This window comes from Thermobia domestica, chromosome 1, assembly GCF_964235325.1.
Source record: "Thermobia domestica chromosome 1, izTheDome1.hap1.1, whole genome shotgun sequence".
Taxonomy (NCBI): Eukaryota; Metazoa; Arthropoda; class Insecta; order Zygentoma; family Lepismatidae; genus Thermobia; species Thermobia domestica.
This window is the reverse complement of record NC_137454.1, coordinates 60,414,078-60,437,178: the sequence shown is the minus strand read 5'-3', so window position 1 is coordinate 60,437,178 and position 23,101 is coordinate 60,414,078. Positions and strand designations below refer to the sequence as shown.

General features: G+C 37.4%; 1 protein-coding gene across 5 annotated transcripts in view; it reads right to left on the bottom strand.

Annotated features, from left to right (window-relative positions):
• Positions 1-3,561, bottom strand: part of LOC145685206 (nuclear pore complex protein Nup93-like) — a 79,295-nt gene extending 75,734 nt beyond the window's left edge. For 2 of the 5 annotated variants that reach the window (XM_081757564.1, XM_081757572.1), the window contains exon 1: positions 3,405-3,561. The gene's annotated coding sequence lies outside the window, so the exon portion shown is untranslated. Of the gene's footprint in view, positions 1-3,126; positions 3,271-3,394 lie in introns of those variants that run through there. The other 3 variants (XM_081757570.1, XM_081757566.1, XM_081757569.1) reach the window with 3 other exon arrangements.
• Between the last annotated feature and the right edge of the window lie 19,540 nt (positions 3,562-23,101).

Sequence of the window (23,101 nt, the reverse complement as noted above, 5' to 3'; positions counted from 1 at the left end):
GTTTCTTCCTTGCTTCCAATTTCTTAACTTTAACACTTAGGTTTTTTTTTTTATTTTATTATTATTATTATTATTATTTTTTTTTTACTTTCCTCTGCACTTTGATTCTTTTCTATTTAAGGTATCCACCATAGCGCCTCCAAGCTGAATGAACTAAGCAGGAACAGATTCTACACCTCCATAGTACATAATTGCATTATGCACTTGTGTCTGTGCCATCAGAGAATCTTCGATTGGTTTTCTAAAATAAGTTTCTTTTTGACTAAGAACCTGTCCTGCACTGAGACACTGCCGTTACATGGAATTGAACATTTTCACAACATTCCACAAATCAGAATATTCTTGTTTCTTGGACATTACGCTTGCAAATAAGTCATCTAACCTGACGCTGCCCCATCTTCTCTTCGTATTCTCTGACGTCAAAAGATATAACCTGACACTTTGTAGGGTTTGTAGGATGCACATGCAAGGTTTGTAGGATGCGTTTCATCCTAGTCTGAGCACATTCTGGATTGTCCTTTTGTAGCCTAGGGTCCAAAGATGACAGAGCACGTACCAGTTTGTACTTTAGAGGGCTCCTTTTCACAATCTTTTTGACTGTGCCTAGCAAAAAGTTTCGACGGGCAAGCCTGAAAGCTAGCATACCTTTATCTGATGCTTTCACGATGTCTTAAAACACGACGTCCATGAAGATGAGAAGTCATACTTCGATTTCTGCTCTCACATGATTAATCTTTGCCCCACCCCGTCATACACACAAATACACACCCACCCACAGTACCTTACTTTCTCGGCACCCGTCATACACACAAATACACACCCACCCACAGTACCTTACTTTCTCGGCACGAAATAACACCTCAGCATTGCCATCATTGGGAATGTTGTATCATTGTGGTTATCTTTACATGTCAATCTGTACAACTTAGAGAGGAAACAATTTAAGATAGAAAAAAAGAATGTTTTACTTGCACATCTACGTTCCCTGAATTTCCATGACATTTTGCGCAAAATGCATTTCCCTGACATGTTTTTACTTTTCTGACATTTCCAGGTTTCACAGAACCCTGGAACCGTGGGAACCCTGCATATACAGTGTTTCTGCAATATTCTTGTCTATACCCACCGTCGTTGACAACCGCTTCGCTAACGCTCGGGCACTCTGCTGCGTTCCTGCCCGGAATCAGTTTGACAGTATTTGTGTATTTTAGTGGCCAACTAGCACAAGTTGGTTTATCTTTTTGTTAATTCGTCTTTTATGCACTGCAGTTTTTATGCCATACTAGCAGCGTTCACCCCGCTTCGCTGGGGTCACCCCGGAACGCAATAAACTTTGTTACTTAGATAATTTTTACTTTTTCGCTTTCAAGTGATATGATAAAAACCATAGAAGATTGCAGTAAATGTTAACATTATATCGCCTGTCATTTATGTTAACCCGCCCCGCTTCGCTGCGGTCACCCCGGAACGCAATAAACTTTGTTACTTAGATAATTTTTACTTTTTCGCTTTCAAGTGATATGATAAAAACCATAGTAGATTCCAGTAAATGTTAACATTATATCGCCTGTCATTTATGTTAACCCGCCGAGTGACACGGTCATGCGGGTTGCATATAAATACGTTTATTTGTATACCTATGATGAACTAACAAAGGATTTGTACGTTATGAACACTTGAATGGTCAATTATCTCAAGACACTGGTAATTAAAAATTAAAGTGATATGATAAAAACCATCTAGGGTCCAAATCCTAATAACCCCCCAAAAATGAAAGAAATTGGTTCAGCCGTATTAGCGTGATGAGCTAACAAAGGATTTGTGCGTTCTCTTTTATATAATAGATGTGCAAATGCTCTAGTTATATTCTGCCTTTTTACTATCAACCTGTACTATTTAATGCAAATCCTTTCTAAGGGAGTACAAGTGCGTTTCCTGCTAAGAGAAGTTTATACTTCATAGAAACAAGTATCCCCTTGTGTGGTAGCCACGATCAAGGAAGAAGTATTTTCTTAGTATTCTGTAATTTTCGACGTTCCACGAACATGCATTCGATATGAGACTCCTCCCAAACCCTCTTTTAAGTTTATTTCGTGCAGATAGATTATACGGATCCATGTAGAAATTCATGAACTTTTTTCCGTTTTTCATCATATACTTTTCTCTTCATTCGCTTTTTGTACCTTCAGCAACCATTTTACAGGTTTGCGCTTGCATTCACCCGTGCAGTTAATTTTAAGAGGTATTGTGCAAAAAACCAACTACCCTATGTTAGGTGGCCACTAAAAAGCACGAATGCTATCTAACCGCGACAGGACAGCACCAAAGCATAGTGGGGGAGCCTCGCGTCAGCGATGGTGGATATACGCGTAAACGAAGATTGTCGAAAAAAACTCTTTTACGATACAAAGATATCTTTTTTAAAAATCATTTGCTCGACATTTTGTCCAGTATTAATCTACCACTACTTATCTTACGGACAAACACGTGCATACCAGATTCAAAATTATTATATTTTCACGTAAATACGCATCTCACAGGTAAAAGCTCACCATATTTCGATTATTTACTCATTACCCAGTACAAATTTCTTCTGTAACTTTTACAAATCTGCTCCGGCACCTATATATTCTGCTCCGGCAAATTTTATAATCCGGCACGTATATTTTACATATTCCCGTTGAAGGTTGTTGTTTATAACGCCAGTTAAAAACACGAGAAAGTAAAGATTGATTGTCTCCGTTATTTCTGAATAGGTCTAACGTAACAATTAACAGTTGGAAGAAACTAACTTTGCGAAGTAATACAAGTCAGATGAATATGTACCTAACGAAGAGCAAGGAAAGTATGACAATAAGAAATATTTGTGATTAACAGTTAAGAATGAAGGACGGAAATCAGATGTAATTCTATGTAAGGTTAGGTACATTAAAATAACAAATAAATAGTAATAGTCAGGCTTTGAAAACGAGTTCATGTGGTTCTAATCTGGGTTTGCCATCTCCAACCAAATTCACATTAGCCCACTTTAGCCGCAAAATTACATTTTTTATGACATAACCACGTAAGTGTTCAAAAATTAATTTCTTAAAATCATGTTTCCACGCCATGTGCTTATGTTTTTACCTCTAAATGAATTTTAATAATTTTCGAAACTGAGTGGCCTTGACTCAAACTGTGCCCTTAATTGTTATATATGTCTTTCTCATTATCGCAGTTCCTCTAAACATCCCATTAATTTGCAACTACTCTGGTTTCCCTTGAGGATTAAGTAACTAGTGCTTAGCAAGTCACGAATTTCCATATAGTACCAAAGATATGTTATTCATTTTACATTTTTCAATACATCTTGGTAGTACAGAGCATCTAATGTACAACAAAGACTAAACCTTACTTCCTCTTACCAGTAAACCAGTCTTATAATAGCAAATGCTTTTAAAAATTAGTTCAGGCCTATAATTTTTACTATTTCAATAAATATTAATCCACACGATCACATTAAACATTACCGGGCACACAAGCGTAAGACAACAGCATCGCCCAAATTGACATTTGTCACCGTCTATCATTCATGCATGATGCAATGGGGCCTCATTCCAAACCAGGTTTTGAACATTTGAATTGTATTTGTTCAAATTTCTATAATTCCTCATCATTAAATTACGTGTTATCTTAAAATGTGAGCATCTTAAAAAAGAAATCCACTCTTATTGTCTTAGAGTATTTCTTAAGGAAGTTGCATTAATGGGTGCGGATTCACTATAGAAGGGCTGAGTATAAAACAAACAAATTGTAGTAAGTGTCCAGCATCCACTAAGAATAAAGTTAACCAAAGCAGCGCAACAGTGGGGCAGAGTGGTAGTGAGGTGGTGCATCCCTAGGGCGTAGACGCGTCAGAGATGGTGAGAATACGCGTAAAATACATACCAACACAACTATCGTATCTTGCACTGGAATTTTCACTGATCCTTTCTTTCTTTCTGTGCATCTTTCCACTGCAATTCTTTCTTTTAGTTCACGTCTTACTTCACCGTATACCATGTTAAACCATCAACTGATTCATTTTTCTTGAATAACATAGGCGCAAATCTGTATTCAATACTGGTGGGACGAATAAGACCTTTCCCATAATAGTTTTTTTTTTTTTTTTTTTTTTTAAGCGATGTTCAAAATATTTATGAAGTTGAAAAGCAATGCTGTGTAGGTCAGGGGGGCAGAGTTGTCTTCAACTTTTGGAGGCGGGAAGATTTGAGGCTTATTCTGGGGGGAGAGCTGAGATTCATACTACGATAGAGGAATCTGATTTCTGAGGCGAACCTGTTGTATATTATACAGGGTGGCCAAAAGTAGGTATACATTCCCGTACTGATCGGTTCATGGCATTTTATAACATTTACTTATTGTTATCCTTACAGGTATTGACTTAAGCCGTGTCCAAAAGATACAAGTGTGCATTCGAAGTACGCTTATTTCCGGAAATGACGTCACCTAGTGTGCGTCAAAAGGTCCAAGTTCACAAGTCTGCGAGTGCATAGTAAGTAGTGTGCGAGGATGTACACTACGTTAGCACACTTGCGTACTTAAGATGGGAGTTCTTCGTCGTAGGAACAACAATAATGTCAAAGTGACTTAATAAAATTTTAAAGGACATATGTTTAATATTTTTGTTGAGGTGAATAAATTTGTGGGCTGATCTAATAATAGTTTACTTGATAAATATACAAGTTAGTGATTTTAAAAGTGGGATATAAAAATGTAACGCAAATAACAAACGTATTTATGTTGTGTTCTTTGAGTATGCAGTGGAATGTAAAATTGTATAGGGAAAGCAATCAAATAGTTTCTTTGATAATGCTATAAAGGCATTTGTGTTTAAATATTACGTGGTTTATGTAGCTTAATTGAAATAATTATACTATCGGTAATGGAGCTATTTGCACGTAAATGAAAAATTTTAATGGCGTATGAATTAAAATGTTAAGTTCTATCATAGAATAATGAATACCTAGATTATTCATTTCTCTATACCTACAGCTACAGTTGCAGCTGCAAATATTAATTCGTAGGTAGATAGGCCTAGTTTTGATTCTAAACAAATTCCTTTCAAATCTACCATATTTCCTTGCACTTAAGAGACTGTAATATACCAATTACCACACATTAGCCATTTTTGACAGCTGCCAAAGAGTGAAATACAGATCAAAAGTTTCTTTCTTCACATTTATCAAAGATTTCACAAATTCCTCTTGGTAAGTCTTTACTTTGGCCATTTTTTCTTTTCTTTTCTTTTTCTTCTTTCTTTCTTTTTTCTTGATTCTTTGATTCAGCGATTTGATCTTTCGGTTACGTTTTTGAGAACTCGCCTGTTAGCTCATATATGTAGTTACTAACTAGGTTCATTTCTATACCAAAGTTTAATATTTAATTCACATATTATTGCCTTGAGCGTCAGCGAGTGAAGGCAGGTTAGATGCTCGCAGGAGATGTTCTTTTCAGCCTTGGTTACGAATGGGTTGATTGAACGATTCATTGAATGAAATGGCCAAAATAAAGACTTGCCTTCCTTTTAATTTATATAATCCCATTATGAATTGATTATGAACAAATAATTCCTTCCGTATAGTTGAACAATGAGAGCCACTACATTGCATACTGTATTTTTTCATAAAACCGTCTCTTAATTTTCATAAAATTCTTATTAGATAGATAGTAGCTTTTTATGATTATATTTGGACAAGGGGATTTGTTTCGTTACTGAGTAACCATTTTCGTAGTGGGAAGCATGTAGGAGAGACAGCTGGTATATTTCAAGAAAGATGTAGGGCGCCGAAAACATAGTGAAGTGCACTCAGATGTTGAAGTGTATACAATGTACAGAACTCATTTAAGCGGGCTTATAAGATAGTAATCTTATATTTTTTTAACATATTATTTTAATTAGGGTTATCCACCTTGAGTACACTTGATCCTTATAAATTGGTATTTCATAGTGACACAATAGCTTTTTCCTGTTAATTTTGGTCCTCATGTTGTTCAACTCCACCACTTCTTTCCTTGTCATCCTTGTAAGAGTTAACTTTTAGTGTAGATTAAGAACATGGAGGCACTATTTTGAAGCTTTACGGGTAAAATCTATATATTCACAAAGAAAGAGTAACATATAAGGAACTTCAACATTAGCACAATATGGTAGAGATAGTCTAATCAGTATGCCTGTAACTGAGCAATACAGTAGAACGGTGACAATTATAGTGTCATTGTTTTGTATCTACCGTACACAAAGGAATTATACTCAATATGAACTCTCTCCCAAAGTAGTTTTGAGCCACATTATTGTAAATAGCGCTCTCCTCGGTACCTTCGGTGTCCTAACGCTTTTGCAAATTCCTACTTTTACCTGCAATAAAATTCCTAAGCTACTTCGCAACAGTGTCATCAGCGCCCTAACCACCAGTGCTGCTTTTCTTCCGGGGGATTAATAAATATTCCCTCGCGCAAGCATGCCTAATAAAATAGAACATCGCCAATAGTTTAGTGGTTTTTATGCTGATAAATATTTGCAGATACTGTAAAACAAGCTCTTGGCATACATGAAAGAAACTCTCAAGTCATTTTATGGTTACCCCATATTGTCAATCTGTGATATATTTATCTCTAATATAACTGGAAAGTCATTCATCTAAAAAAAAAAAAAACATGGTAATTTTTTCTAGTACTCGAAATTCTCCCTTCTTTTGTTATCAATGTTCAACATTCCACCACGATGAGGCGCTGTAAACAAGTGTGGATCAAAAGCTAATTTGACGAAGTGTACACTATGTAGTGTGCACTCCATTTGTAGACTTCGAGTGTGCATCCTCGAAGTGTGCACTATGCGATTTTGGACACGGCCTTAGTTTCTTCATTATTTCCCAGACAGCACAATGCACGTACAGTACCCGTATAGTACATGTATAATTGTACTGATGCAACATGTGCATCGTCTGTATAAATACATGCCTGTACGTGTGATGTACATAAGCGTCACAGGTCCTATTCAACATCTTCATGTGCGCAGTACATGTGCAATACACACGTCCTCCACAAGTGATTTACACCTACCGCAAAGTTCATTTGCATATAGTGAACAGGTGATTTATATGAAGGACAGAGATGATTTACACGCCGTACCCAGATAACTTATATGTAGGACACGGGTGATTTCCTCGTAGTGCAGAGGTGATGTAAAAGCATATTCGAGATGGAAAGAAGAAAAACGAGTTTTTATTTTTGGTGCATTACGCAGTAATACCATCTATAACACCAAAGCCATTACCTTCCAAGTATATTAGAAGTAACTAATAATTGTCAGTGAAAATTTTACTTTTGGAGTTTATTTGCAATGAGCAAAGCTTTAGGTAGTATATTTGACATATTTGCCAAGTAACAAATAACGCAACATGTTTTGCTGTAATCAGTCACGAAAATAGTTTTGTAAACCTATGAACTGTCTGACTGTAGTTACCATAGATGGCCATTTTCCATTGGGCTCGCTCGCGCTCGCGCTCACTTCTCTCAACTGAGCTCGCACTCACTCGGGCTCGCGCTCATCTCTCTGAACTGGGCTCGCGCTCACTCGCGCTCGCGCTCACTTCTCCTAACTGGGCTCGCACTCACTCGGGCTCGCGCTCATCTCTCTGGACTGGGCTCGCGCTCACTCGCGCTCGCGCTCACTGCTCCTAACTGGGCTCGCACTCACTCGGGCTCGCGCTCATCTCTCTGGACTGGGCTCGCACTCACTCGGGCTCGCGCTCACTTCTCCTAACTGGGCTCGCGCTCACTTGAGCTCGCGATCACTTCTCCCAACTGGGCTCGCGCTCACTCGGGCTCGCGATCACTTCTCCCAACTGGGCTCGCGCTCATTCGCACTCGCGCTCATTTCTCTTAATTGGGCTCGCGCTCACTCGCGCTCGCGATCACTTCCCTCAACTGGGCTCGCGCTCACTCGGGCTCGCACTTACTTCTCTCGATTGGGTTCGCGCTCACTGGGGCTCGCGCTCACTAATCTCAAGTGGGCTCGCGCTCACTCGGGCTCGCGCTCAATTATTGAGCCCGAGCCCGGTTGAGCGTGAGTGCCGAGCTCACGAGCGTCGGGCTCGCGAGTTTGGACACCTATGATACAGACACGGACAATGACACGGAGAACCAGTCGTATTAACAAATGCTGAAACAAATCTTCAATTATGCGCTTATTCACCTAAAAATCACCTTCACTAACATGTCTGCTCACTAGGAGCGAATCCCCAGCGTGTACGTTAACATATACTTACGAGATAATACCTATAACGACGAATGATGTACTCAGATTTTGAGTACAGTTTCAAAAGTTCATTTCCGTAAGCTGTAAAGGCAGTAATTGCTATGCTATCACAAATTGCTATCACAAATTAATTGCAACTTTTGAGTTGCATACACACAAACTACTAGGTAATGAAGAGCATGTACTAACAAAGAGTACACTGGAAAATGAAATAACATGTTATAACAAAAATTAAAATAAGATGATAATCGATACAAATGTAGAGGATGAATATGGCATGTCCGAACTTCGCCAAGTATGGTGGAAGAAGCTATTTGTTTACTTCTATCCTCAATTCATGTCATAGTTTCATTACACAACTGTAGTTGAAAAAAAAAAAAAAAAAAAAAGAAGTGACACACACTACGGTGATGTTCAGGAACAGTTACTCATCAGTGGGGGACTGTATTGAAACTATGACATGAGTTGAAAAAAAAAAAGTTAGCTCAACATATTGCAAAAAGGAATATATCAAAAAAGTTTAGTGAAATAACTAGCATTGTTTTCTAGTAATTATATGTAAAAAATGTATGTGTACTTAAATTAGGTTACAAAAGAATTTTTGAATAAACAGTCACACTTATCGTGGACTAATGAGGTTCTCCGGCAGTCACGTAGCGTAAAAAGTAATTAAGTGAACAAACAAGGCTGTTATGGAGAACCTCAGGGTCTGACTGAGGAAATTTATACAATATAAAAAGGTAAGGGAGAGGACCAAGGATCATCTCAGCAACCAACCAGCATCTCGTCGAGTAATCGACCAGCATCTACACAACATGGGTCGAAAATTAACATTTATACCATAAGTTGTATTTTTCATTAGTACCAAAACGCTGTCATTTATATAAGGCTCCAAGCTTGTCGAATTGGTCTCCTGCGAAAGAGCATAAATTGAATTTGTATTTGGTCTTTAATTCATGTAAAATAAAGTCTTGCTTGTTGTAGAAAAAAAATATTAATCTGTTAATTGACATCTGACAGGCAAGAGATCCCTAACTACCTTACTATTTAAACAATTATATCAATTGACGAAGCTATCGTAAAATTTAGGATGTTTTGCGTTCTTTTTTTTTTTTTTTTTTAAGCAATTAGTATACGATACCTCATTTGTCCGGAAGACGAGAATACATACCACTTAATCACATTAAATCAATATGAATATAAATGCCTGGTAACCCTTAGCTTTTTCGTTAGGTATGTGCTAAACTTCAATGTAATATGATCTGATAAATCCGTATGAAAATATTGTGACAAACAACACCAAAATCGAGTAGTGGCAAACTGAATGCTATCGTTTCAGAGTAGATTTCGAAAAAAAATATAATAAATAAAAAATAAAATAAAAAGACTTTAAAGGAAGGAAGTGTGTATGTATGTATGTATGTATGTATGTATATACAGGGTATCCAATATACAATGCAAAGCGGAGTTTGGGATAGTAGAACTTTTGAACCTGAAGTGATACACGAATAATGGTTATACCAAAATGAAGCCTTGTTTATGTATATACTTTTAAACTAGGAAGCATAGATTGAAGTACACTAGGAACCACACAGTGTTGCTACATGTAACCGAAGGTGTAAATCTTTTTTTTTTTTTTGCAAAATATGTTAATTGAATCATAACTTATACGTATGGATGTTCTGTCGTTTATTTTCAGTTTGTTTAGTTGGAGTAGCTTGGAAAGTATGGAGCAGAAAAAAGATTTTTTCATTTCCACCGATAACTAATCGGATGAGGCCCCTGTAAGGGGTTACTAGGGAAATCGTATTTTTCATAAAATAACACACTGAATTGGCAACTGCTGATGTTTCAATGCATCAAAAGGTGTGTTAAGGATCTGTCTACGTTATTCAATTCCTGAAAACAATGAAAAACAAACTTTGAAATTATCATGATAAAACGTTTACTTACATGCACCCGGTAACACTGCTACTATCAGAAATGAGTTACCAGCTCTGCAGCGAATGCTGGGAGTGTCCTCTGTTTTGATTCAAACACTGGTTCACACGTTTCACCAGGTTGGCAACAACTTTACGAAGATTAGAAGTGTTAATGTTCACAATGGCACCCCGAATGTTCGTTTCCAGGTCTTGAATAGTTCGAGATTTGTTCTTATATGCCTCTTGCTTTAAATAGCCCCATAGAAATGAATAGCAGTGTTGCCGGATGCATATAAGTAAAAACAAATTTCATTATAATTTCAAAGTTTGTTTTTCATTGTTTTCAGGAATTGCATAATGTAATTAGATCCTTAACACATCTTTTGGTGCACTGAAACATCAGTGAAGTTGCCAATTCAGAGTGTTAATTTATGAAAACTACGATTTCCCTAGTTACCCCTTACAGAGGCCTCATCCGATTAGTTATCGGTGGAAATGAAAAATTCTTTTTTCTGCTCCATACTTTCCAAGCTACTCCAACTAAACAAACTGAAAATTAACGAAGAACATCCAAACATATGAGTTATGTGTCAATTTACATGTTTTGCAAAAAAAAAAAAAAAAAAAAAAAAAATACACCTTTGGTTACATCTGGCAACACTGTGTGGTTTCTAGTGTACTTCAATCGTTGCTTCCTAGTTTAAAAATATATGCATGAACAAAGCTTCACTTTGGTATAACCATTATTCGTGTATTACTTCAGGTTCAAAAGTTCTATCCCAAACTCCGGGTTGCATTGTATATTGGACACTCTGTATATTTCTCCTTCTGGTCTATTTAAGTGTCCCTTGCTTTCAAATTTTCTAAAATATAAATATAATATTGCTTCAGTTTTTTAAAAATAAATATTAAAATTACATAGTGCAGTAATTAAATTTCGCGTAAAATACATTTAAAGATCTCAAGAAGAATTCAGTAAAATTAACTTGCTAAAACTGTCGTTTTTTTTTTGTTTTTTTTTTTTAAGAATAAATAAAATGTTTCGTAATATAAATTAATAAGCTAAGAAAAAATTATGTTACATGTATTTAATACTATTAAGAGCTACTCTTGTTTGTTGAGATTTAAAGAACCTACAATTAAAATAATACATATTTCGCTCGACTTTTCTATGAACGTAAGCTTCACATTAGTTGCTATATATAAATTTCTTACCTTGTAGGGTCAAGAAGTTTCCTTACTCTATGATCTATTAGAAAAAGAAAATGGCCATGGAATTTGCAAAACAAAAACAAATGCCAGCCTCAAACACCACTGATAATAAGTATGAAAAAATGGGATTTCCATTCCCAAAGATGTTTCGACAATGAGATCACAGGTCAGATGTCAAACATTCGTCGAGTGGATAAATATAATACACTTCAGATAGTACAGAATGCACTTTTCCTTCATTTTCGTTTGCATAGCGGTTAAAATCTTGCAGGTCGTTATAATCTGGACTTGGAATACATTTCTTATATTTTATTCCTGAAGCAAACACCTGTTTAATGTCGGTCTGCAACATAAGCTCAGCTATACACTACCGTATGTTTACGCGCGTAAACTAACGATGTGAGTTTATGCGCGTCATGCAGTTTATGCATTGTGCATGAATTTACGCATATAAGCTGAGGAAAGCAGTTGCAGAATGGATCGATCGAAAGCAAAGTTTTAAGGGGGGGTACTACCAATGCTATATTGCTGAGAAAAAGAATAAAGAAAAGACGCTAAAGAAATAGGTATGTTTGGACAAGGAATAGGATTTTAATATTAGACAAGGAAGGATAATCCAACTTTCACTGATTATATCAAATTTTTATTTAGATTGTGATGGCTCAGTAGTAGAAGGTTCATCTCTGGTGCGTGAGGTATCTGGTTCGATCGCAGCTCGTATCAAATGGGCAGGGGTGTAGCCAGCAGGTTTGTGTAGGGAGGTCCGTCGTTTTTGAGGGGGGGCAGCTACAATGTACAAAGCCAAAAAAATTTGTTGCTGCTAGTGTTTTTGAGGCCTGAAAGAAAGGAAAATTTTGGTTTCCTTCTGGAAAACTAAAAACACTATTTTAGCTTATTATTATTATTATTATTATTATTATTATTATTATTATTATTATTATTATTATTATTATTATTATTATTATTATTATTATTATTATTATTATTATCCATAAATTATATTCAAGATAGTTTTTATTATGCTAAATCAAGAACTACTGTCCGGGACCAAACGCTATACTTTTGTGCATAACTATAAAGGTAACCAAGAAAGTTCTGTCCCTTTTCGTGGATGTCTGTGTTCAATTGGACCTCACACCGTGAGTTGAATGCGAGTGGAGATAAGGCGAAGGTCAATTGTTGGTGTGTATATCCGACCATACTACCTGGTTGTGGCAATTCAGATACACCGTAAAGACAGAGGGAACGGCTTGGGTACAAAACCTCGCGGCCCAAAATCTCGCCGGGCCGGAACCTCGCCTGGCCAAGACCTCACTGCCCAAAACCTCGTGGGACAAAATCTCGCCGGGCCGAAACCTCGCCTGGCCAAAACCTCGCCGCCCAAAACCTCGCGGGGCCAAAACCTCGCCTGGCCAAAACCTCGCCACCCAAAACCTCGCGGGTCAAAATCTCGCCGGGCCAAAACCTCGCCTTGCCATAACCTCGCGTCCCAAAATATCGCCATACCCAAAATCTCGCCTAACCAAAACCTGGTTGTAATGATCGTGCGACACAGAATCTCGCCTGGTCTAAATTAAGCGAGACGTAGTGTCGCCTGGGAAAAAATGTTGTCAGGATAAAACCTCTTCACGACGGTTTCTTCAATGTAGAATGTTCTATCGCCAGATTTACAAAACTTATTAGGTTTTGAAACTTGACATTTTGTATAAATCTTCTTGCTCCACAAGGGCACTAGCTCCAGATAAGACAATATTTTGCGAAATGCATGCCCTAAGGAGGAATGGAATGGAATGCCTTGAATGAATTTTGCCGTTCTCCAGATCTAAAAAAAACTACTAAGCATAGAACCTTTACGTTTTGGTACAAATCTTCTCCTTGTACCATAAGAAGGTATGTTGCAAAATACTCCTCGTAAGGGAGTGTTGAAGTTTGGATAATTCTTGAACGTTGGCTTGATCTCAGGACCCACGAGGTTTTGTCCAAGCGATGTTTTGGGTGGCCCCGTGTCATTTTCCTGTTTCACTTTTTATTATGTTTATTTGTCTCCAACCGTTTTCTGTTGGACTTCGCTTATCAAAATATTTCTAAAACTGGTTTACTGGTCCCAAAATCTAAAATTCAGAGTGGGGGTGGGGCGACTGCCCTCCTGCCCCACTGGCACCTCTGTCTAGCGGCTGCAATATGAAGCTATTCCATGCCCTTTCATATGGTTTTAGTTACATTTACTTCGGACTCTTGACTGCGAAGACATTAGGTTTTTAAATAAAATTAATTTGCTGAGCAAAATTGAACTTTATTGAAAATGAACTTGGATTCATTGTCCTCTGAACGTCCTAAATATTACTTTACTTCAATAAATTATTGACTTAAAAAACAACCAATTACATAGGCTTGCAGAAAATATTCTAGAGTTAGCACAACATGAAGTGTCCTTCAAACATTACTTTTGAAGCAATGGTTTTAAATGTAGGTACTATCAATGTTGTGTTGTTGAGAAAAAGAATAAAGAAATAGACATATTTGGACAAAGAAGTGGCTAATATTTAACAAGGCAAGAAAGAATAATGCATCTCTCACTGATTATATCAAAACTTTATTTAGATCGCGGTGAGTCAGTAGTAGAGGGATCATCTCTTGCGAGTGGAGTCTCTGGTTCGATCCCAGCTTGTGCAAAATGGGTTTTGTGGTTGACAAACACCGCGTGCGTGAGTTTTCTCGGATTGTCCCGTTTCCTCCTATTATTGTTACATTCCTCCTCTTTAGTGACGAGCGCAAGAGTCTTTGTCTTGCAGTTTTTACAAGAGTCTTCACCAAGACCAAAACCAGGAATCCCGATGCAAGACCAAGACCAAGACCAAGATCAAGTGTGCCAGTGCAAGACCAAGACCAAGACTCGGTGTGCAAGACCAAGACCACCTGGGTCTTGGTCTTAGTCTTGCATTTGCTCATCACTACTCCTCTTCGTTCATGTCATCGTCGCCCTCTTCTGTACCCTACACATTAGCCTATATGCGTGGAACGTAAAATTCGAAGATTTAATTTTCTTTTATTTAGAACATACAATGTAACAAGACTAATTAACATATGTAATTTTTATACTTGCGAAAGTCTTCTATTCTGTACTTTCCTCCTGGAGATGTATTTTGGCGAATAATCTTCGAAGAAATACTCAAAGTTTACATAGAAAAAATAAAACTGGGAGTAGGCGGCTTCAGCCTTTAATCAGGGGTTACTTTCCACCGGTCCAAAATATAGCTTAGAGAGGAAATTATTACTACTGGCACCTCCTACTTTCTAATTTTAGGTAAATATCCTATAAAGGTAGATGCTGGAATTAATTTCTTGTCGGAAAATAAATTGCGAACAATGGCGGATCCGCTTCATTCGCTTCACTCAGTAAGGCTTAGCTTTTTCTTTCTTTCTTTTCTTTTTTTTCTTTGTTTGTTTTTTTTTTTTTTTTTGTTTGTTTTTAATCGCTGGACGTTTTGGGGGGCTTGAAGCTTACACACATAGGACTTACTAACATTATTTTTTTTAAAAAAAGAAATCCTGAAATTTGGCTAGGCTTCATCCTGAAATCCCCAAACCCCGTAAACCTTCCAATGATTACGGTTGGATGATATTCTTGGGCACAAAGAGCTACCAAGGGAAATCACTTCACGGGATTTTTTTTTTCGTTCCTGAGTTGACATTTTTGTTGGATATATGCTAAAAAATCAGAACGTGGTTCCTGTGCCGGTCCAGAAAATACACAATTTTCTTTACAAATATCGATAAATCATACTAAGTACTGATACCAGTACCATGATTCTAATATCAATATTTGTAGATTTCATGCAGTTTTGTGTAGGAAGTGAAATGTATAAATACTGAAGGGAAAACATTGCACAGAAACATTATGTTCCTATGTTCAACATATTTTTTGTATGTGTTGCAAAGTATCCTGACCTATGATGTTACTTTGCACCAAAGTTTATATTATAGTAATCACGGTCATCGTGAATGTTTACAAATGCACTTGCACGAATGTTTTCCTTATATATCTAGCTATTATATGTTTAAAATATAATGTTATAAATAATTACGTTTATAAGTTACATGCGATTTTCTTTAAAATTCATTACATCTGCTGCAAAGTAACCCCGTCTTACGGTACTGGATGATCTTTGTCTTAAACAATATCACCTACTCACGAAGCTGTATACATTTCTTGGAAAAGCAATCAGAACGAACATAATGTTTCTGTGCACTCAAACAAAACCTTTTATCTGCAGCTATAACGCCTACAGGTAATCTATTATTGAAATCTAGGCCCTGATCTAGGACGGGCTCCTGGGAGGGAGGGGCAGTGAAAGATTTCTGCGATGGTCTGCCAGTGGGGAGCGGCGAATGACCCTTCGTCCCGTGCTGCAGAGATTTCTTTGAATTTAGTGCAGGTGTCTTCTGTGGTGCGTATTGTATTCAAATTTTAAAAAGTGGATCAAAGAATTTTCCACATAAGAAATATATACCATATAGGCCTATTACAAAGAGTATTATTGCTGGAATTTTAAACGAAATTTACTAAACTAATTTCGTGCAAATTACTAACTCAATCCTTTATATAAATTTTATATGCATTGGATGACCCTCTTCTCATTTACACCAATCACACCAGTTTCAACATGGCCTCTTTCAAGATGGCGGATATTCCTTTTATAACTTTTAACAGATCATATCGACGATCTCGTATCCATGTATGCTCATTTCGTGATGCTACAATAGTTAGTTTTAAAGAAAAACGTGCATTTTCTCACCATGTCCTTAATGTACTGAGGTTCCACTTTTGATCTTTCTCGGGCCCTAGTGTCCCAACGTCTTGGACTCTGCAGCTACAGTTTTGGCTGTGCGAGTTTCCCGAGGTACTCTCTCTATATACAAAGTTTCGTGAAAATCGGGCTCTGATAGATACCTAGGGTTCCTTGTTAGATTTCAAACATCATTTCAGTGCTAAATGATCCGTATATAAAACCTATAAATTATAAAAGTAATTATACGATCACAATGAAGAGCATATAGGAACGCCTAAGATATTCAAATCATTACACAATATACTCCAATAAGAAATATGGTTTAAATATTGTTAAATTACATCCTTCTTAGACTTCTCTCCTGAAGCAGAAGGATTCTGAGAACTATTAGATAAGGGAATACATTTTGTACTTAAATTTACAAAACGAGACGAGAAGTGAATCCTCGAGAATCCAGACAAGAAAGAAGTTTTCGAGAATTTATACAAGACGAGACAAGACTTAGGTTCAGGAGAAGTGGTGTGATCACCAGTGGGAACTGGCAAGTCATCTAATTTAGATTCCAAATTAATATAGAGGTTTCCCTTTCATAAACCTCGTTAAACTTAGTCAGTCAACTAAGCTTTATTAAGCTGAATGCGTCCACATGTAAACGTTTATTTACAGATATTTCTCTCGAAGATGGTTTGAATTATGTTGTCCAAATTTAGCGCTATCATAATGATCGTGTATCTGGTTTCAAAATTAACTAGATAAAATTCCCATTTAAGGGCTGTATGTCAACTTGACATCGAACAACTTGCACGAAATTTACTTAAAGCTGGCCATTTTTCACTTCCATTCTTGGCAATTTGCCGAACAGGTAATTTTGTCACCGAAAATTTTGTCACAGTAATTTCGTCAGTGGTAATTTTTTCACCAAAATATTAGCATATAGGTAATTTCGTCACCGGAAAATTTTACACAGTAATTTTGTCATCGGTAAATTTATCACCACAGCATTAGCATATAGGAAACTTTGTCACGAAATTTTTTCCCCTTTGTTGAACTAGGTATAAACAAAGTAAACGACCAAAACAGCTTATTTATCTTAATCAAACTTGGAAAATAATTTAGTTGGTGTTATATTGTCATTTTGAATTTATTCCTACATCCATATTAATATATGTATCTGTATACGAAAAACAACGTATCAGTGTCGGTCTTGTTTCGATCAATATTTGCAGCTCCTCCCTGACAAAGCGGTTAGCGTACGTACCTTTGGCGTGGGACCCGGGTTCGTTTCCTTGCAGGTTATGTGCTTCGGATCCCACGTTAAGCTATAGTTCGCATCTGATGTGGCCCCGCTGATATAGTCGCAAGAGCCTGAGCAACAGGAAATTTGTTTGAGATATCCTCGGTACCGAAAACCAACATTAAACCCCAATAAATAAATTCCAACACTTTGCATTACATTATACTTGAATAGCCAGAGCACATGTCTTTGAAGCATGGGGTTCCAGGTTTGAATCTTGGTGGGAGATCATTAAAAAGTTTCAACTCATAACGGTAGCTTACATTCCATCTTAAACCGTACGGCGACACCTCGTACAGCTTTGATGTTGAAAAGGGACGCTAGATTCCAAGCCAACCAACTATGCAATTTATATTTTGATATTTTAACAAATACTCTGGTTTAATCTGATAGTTTTCCTTTTCCCATGATCTTGCCTTATACTGAAATTCTAATCTCTACCAATCGCTGCTCTGTTGAGTGAGCTGTCGGCTCGACTCGATAGTGAATGAGCTGTAAGCCGACCCGCTCGAGCCGTTCAGAACCCTAAACCCGAGCCGAGCAGTTTTGAACTTGTTTGGCCGGCGCTCTCTAACTTGTAACGATTTTTGGTTCGAGCCCAAATACTTGCTCCTCCAAAAATCAGACCCAGAATCACGTGAATAATGCCTTCCCTCCTAGACTTCACGACTACCGAAGTCAACAGTCAACTCGCTTAGTATTTAGATACAAATCGCCTATCTTTCATGTATATACACGGTGTTGTAATAATAATAATAATAATAATAATAATAATAATAATAATAATAATAATAATAATAATAATAATAATTTGTAGTAGCAGTAAGTATCATTGATAATAATTATATTGTCAATGTAGGATATCTGAAGAAAGTATTTGAAACTACACACAACATTGGGCTCGATTTGGCTCGACTCGACTCAAATTCGAGTCGAGTTTAGAGCCGGGTTGGAGGAAATTTTTCGATCCGAGTTTTCGAATCGAGCTCAAATATGTCTGTTTCGAGCCGAGTTGAGTTTCAATGAAAACTCGCTCGAACTCGCTCGTGCCCATTCTTAACTGTCTCTCGTTCACGGTTTTGTTTAGGACTCTGAAGTAAGGCTCGATCGATATGTTGTATCTCGGTCTAGTTTCGATTTACTAAAGTCTGTCTCGTCTCGAAATTTAAAGAGGAGAAACATGATACTTAGAGTAATCTCGGTCTCGGCATCACCATTAGAATATGTTACGTATGTTCAAGTTTAATTCTAGAACGCTTGGAGCAATTTCAACGAAGTTTGATACACATATGACATACAATCACAATAATATTGTAGGGCAAGATATCTCCGGTCTCCCTAGCGGTGGATAGAAGGGTGACGTATAAATAATCGAGAACGACCTACATTCATGTCGAATACACATTTTTAAAGAGTCGCTATACTGATTGTTGAGAGTCCAGATGACATTTAAGCTCAAGTTTAGTCTAATAGAACAATAGATCTCCGTAGAACCTTATGCTAACTGTTAGAAATGAATAGAACTATTGAACCTACCAGAAATTTTGAAAACAAATAAATTGCACGTCAAATATACATTTCAAATATTTTGAATAAACTTTTATTCTTCCGTGTATACAGTTCAAAGACTAAACCATATTCGATTACCGATTAAAGAAAGAAAAAAAAAAACACTTTGTGCTCTCCTACTCTGAATCAAACCTGGAACCACGTACAACAAAGGAAATACGCGCTAGTCACTACACTAGCAGAGAAAATTGCTTATTGCACTCTTTCGAGTACAAAGGCTATATGACACGGTGACCTTCAATTTAAGGTAGAACCATAAGCACCGCAATACGATCAAATTTCAAGGCTCTCCTCATCAGGACTCCAACCCAGGACACGGTGTAAGGAAGGCGCAAGTGCATGATTGTAAATATTTTGCCGTAATTTAAATGTGTTATACGGAGTATTCATATAGTTTTTGGCCAAGAAGAAGAAAAGAAAAGTTGTAAGCTGTTGTAGTTTTATTCATTGCTTATAGCATTGTTTCAAGTTCTTTAGAAATAAATAAATAATAATAAAAATAAAAAACTTCCACTGAAATCTAGTTACATAAATCTAGTTTCATACTATCCTTCGATATGGACAACAAACCCATGTGCAAAAATCCTGCTGCTCTGTAACAATAGATAGCAATTTCCAAGAATTGTCTCACTTCCCTCTTTGCTCTGTACCTTCAACCATAAAATACAAGCATCATATGATCTCTGCATCTTTCGGAATGATGGGAGAATTTTGAAAACGCTACGTCTCATTCAGAGCTTACGAAGCAGAGATTAGTATTTTTGCTAACTCTCACTCACACTCACCTACCAAAATCTTCCTTTTCAATGCTGCACATGGAATGCGTTTCTTATGTTCTTGTCTCTGAAGCAAATGAGTCCACGTAAGCGCGAAGCGAGTGCGGGCTCGCGATCACACTCACTTCTCTCAACTGTGATCGCGCTCACTTGGGCTCGCGATCACACTCACTTCTCTCAACTGTGATCGCGCTCACTTGGGCTCGCGCTCAGTAATCTTAACTGCACTCGCGCTCACTCGCGCTCGCGCTCAGTTTTCCCAACAGAGCTCGCGCTCACTTGGGCTCGCGCTCACTTTTTTCAACTGGGCTCGCGCTCACTTGAGCTCGCGCTCATTTTTTTCAACTGGGCTCGCGCTCACTCGGGCTCACGCTCACTAATCTTAAGTGGGCTCGCGCTCACTCGGGCTCGCGCTCACTTTTTTCAACTGGGCTCGCGCTCACTCGGGCTCGCGCTCACTAATCTCAAGTGGGCTCGCGCTCACTCGGGCTCGCGCTCACTTCTTTCAACTGGGCTCGCGCTCACTCGGGCTCACGCTCACTAATCTCAAGTGGGCTCGCGCTCACTCGGGCTCGCACTCACTTTTTTCAACTGGGCTCGCGCTCGCTTGGGCTCGCGCTCAATTATTGAGCGCGAGCCCGGTTGAGTGCGAGTGCCGAGCTCACGAGCGCCGGGCTCGCGAGTTTGGACACCTATGGTAGTTACACGAGTACAGTTCTGTCACCTGTTGATCTTATATCCTTGCTCAGCGGACGTTACGGAATGTTTACAGTAATTCAGCTGTCATTCGTCGAAAAGTCTTTATAACACCACCTGGAGGAAAAACGACAACTTCCAATGAAAACTACTATAGTCATATTGCATGTTTTAAATACTAGGAAAACGAAAGTAAAAGTATACACTTGCACGGTATTATGGACGTGTCATACACATGTGCAGTAGAATATTTAAATGTGCTTCATCCACACAAATGCATATGTGCACATGCACGACTTAATCACGGGTTATATACTGTGTTTCATCCACTCAAATGCACATGTGTACATAATGTCTTAAGCACGGGTTATATAAATGTGTGCTTCATCCATGCAAATGCACATGTGCATATGCACGACTTAATCACGGCTTATGTACGTGTGCAAATCCACACAGATGCACATTTGCTCATACACGGGTTATGTATGTGTGCTTCATTCACGCAAATTCATATGTACGCCTTAAACAGGGTTATGTATGTGTGAATCATCCACACAAATGCTCATGTACGGCTTATGGTTGGATAGTGCACATGTGGCGTACACGCACGTGTTGTCTGGGTTGTTCTTAATTTCTCTTCACTTATGCCTTAAGCTCGGAACAGATCGAAGCAAATAAGTTCATTATCTTAATAAATTAAAATGTCATGCTTTATCGATGCTGGTCTGTATGCTCCATTTGGGCCACCCTGTATATCAACCGAATAGATGAAGTGGCAGTCGGACACAAATCATCATATTTTTCCCCCAAAACACATTTTAAATTGGATTATTGGAGAAAGCATAAAATTCTCTCTCTCTCTCTCTAAATTTCGCCGCGCGTTTGCCACGCTTAGGGAAATGGAACTTAGAATTTGGCGATGAGTTTCGGAGATTTCTATTATTAATTATAATTTCTTTATTTCTTAATTTTTTACAGAATTTTTTAAATGAAATATGTGGTTTCCCTTTTCTGCATATTTCTAAAAAGACATTTAACATTTTCTATCATAAGAAAAAGAGTTATTTCTACTTATGTAATTTTGAAAGATATGGGACAGAAATTCTGGACAGAAGTGTAGTTTCTTCTTTTATTTATACTCCATTTCTGGACACAGACAAACCAACTTTCCTTCATTTTATTGTTTCTTTAAACAAATCACGTAATGACCGATACCTTTGGTTCGGTCTTACTTGTTAGCTTTAAACTATATGGGTCTTGATTCGTTTGTTTTTTCCTTTTCTACTTGTGCTGAAGAAATTAAAATGGTTCTGCGTGAGCGGGAATTCATCCATGGACTACAAGTTCTCCAGACCACCTTGCTACCGAATACTCTACGAGGGTGGATGGCCAGAGCAGAGAAACTATTTCTTTGTTCAAGAGACACACGCACTTTACTCTGGCTTCGTTACCTCGATCTGTGTGCGAATTCACAACTAACTCGGTCAAAAAATTTTACACGTGATTTCAATAACAAGTTATTATTGACTTCAACGCTACATGCAATGTTGAAAAAGCATTAAAGGAATAACACAAATTACAAATAGTGATCGAACTTACAACTGTAGTCACAATAAGGACTATATTTAAGGTGTCACCTCACCTTTCTATCTGGCAAAAGACCCGGGTTCGATTCCCGGCAGGAGCTCATGTGTTTCGGATTCCACGTTGATGATTAGGTCCCATCTCATGTAGCTCTGTTGCTGAAAGGGACGTTAAACTCAAAATCAAGTCAACCTATCTAGAAAAAGGGCGAAACAAAATTCATTAATGATACCAGCTAATACACATTTTTACTCCATTTTTTGTTCTCATAAAATAATAACTCTATCTGTCAATCCATAAATGTAGTAATATTATTACGTTCATGTGTAAACCTAAAAAGAATCTGACCAAGTATATCTCATCAATAGCTTCGACTATGTGTCCTTGTTCTTTCTTTCTTTTGTCATTCTATTATTATTATTATTATTATTATTATTATTATTATTATTATTATTATTATTATTATTATTATTAATAATAATAATAATAATAATAATAATAATAATAATAATAATAATAATAATAATAATAATAAATGTACACTGTTTTCCTCAGAAACTTGCGACTTTAAGGTCTACAGTGTAGAGCTCTGTCGACGACAACACACTGGACATTGTTTATAAAAAGACCGAAAAACATTATTCTTATTATTGTCTATTGTCTATTGTCACAAGTTATTGTCTACTGTTTGAACTGCAAGAAATGATCATATTTCTTCGCAATAATGTGAATACAAAAGTAAAATATTGTGTTTCTACACAATTATCTTTTCTCGAATAACTGGATAGTTTTCAAAAGTTCTATTGTTGTAAAGAAAATAAAAAAGTATGTCTTTAGGGGGAATCGATCTTAGGACCCCGTGAACTTGAGCTCACGGTGTTACCGATTACACCAAGACCTGCATGCAAGGAAACCGCTACATTGAGTGATTTGGCGAAAGAGTCCAAGCACTTTACATC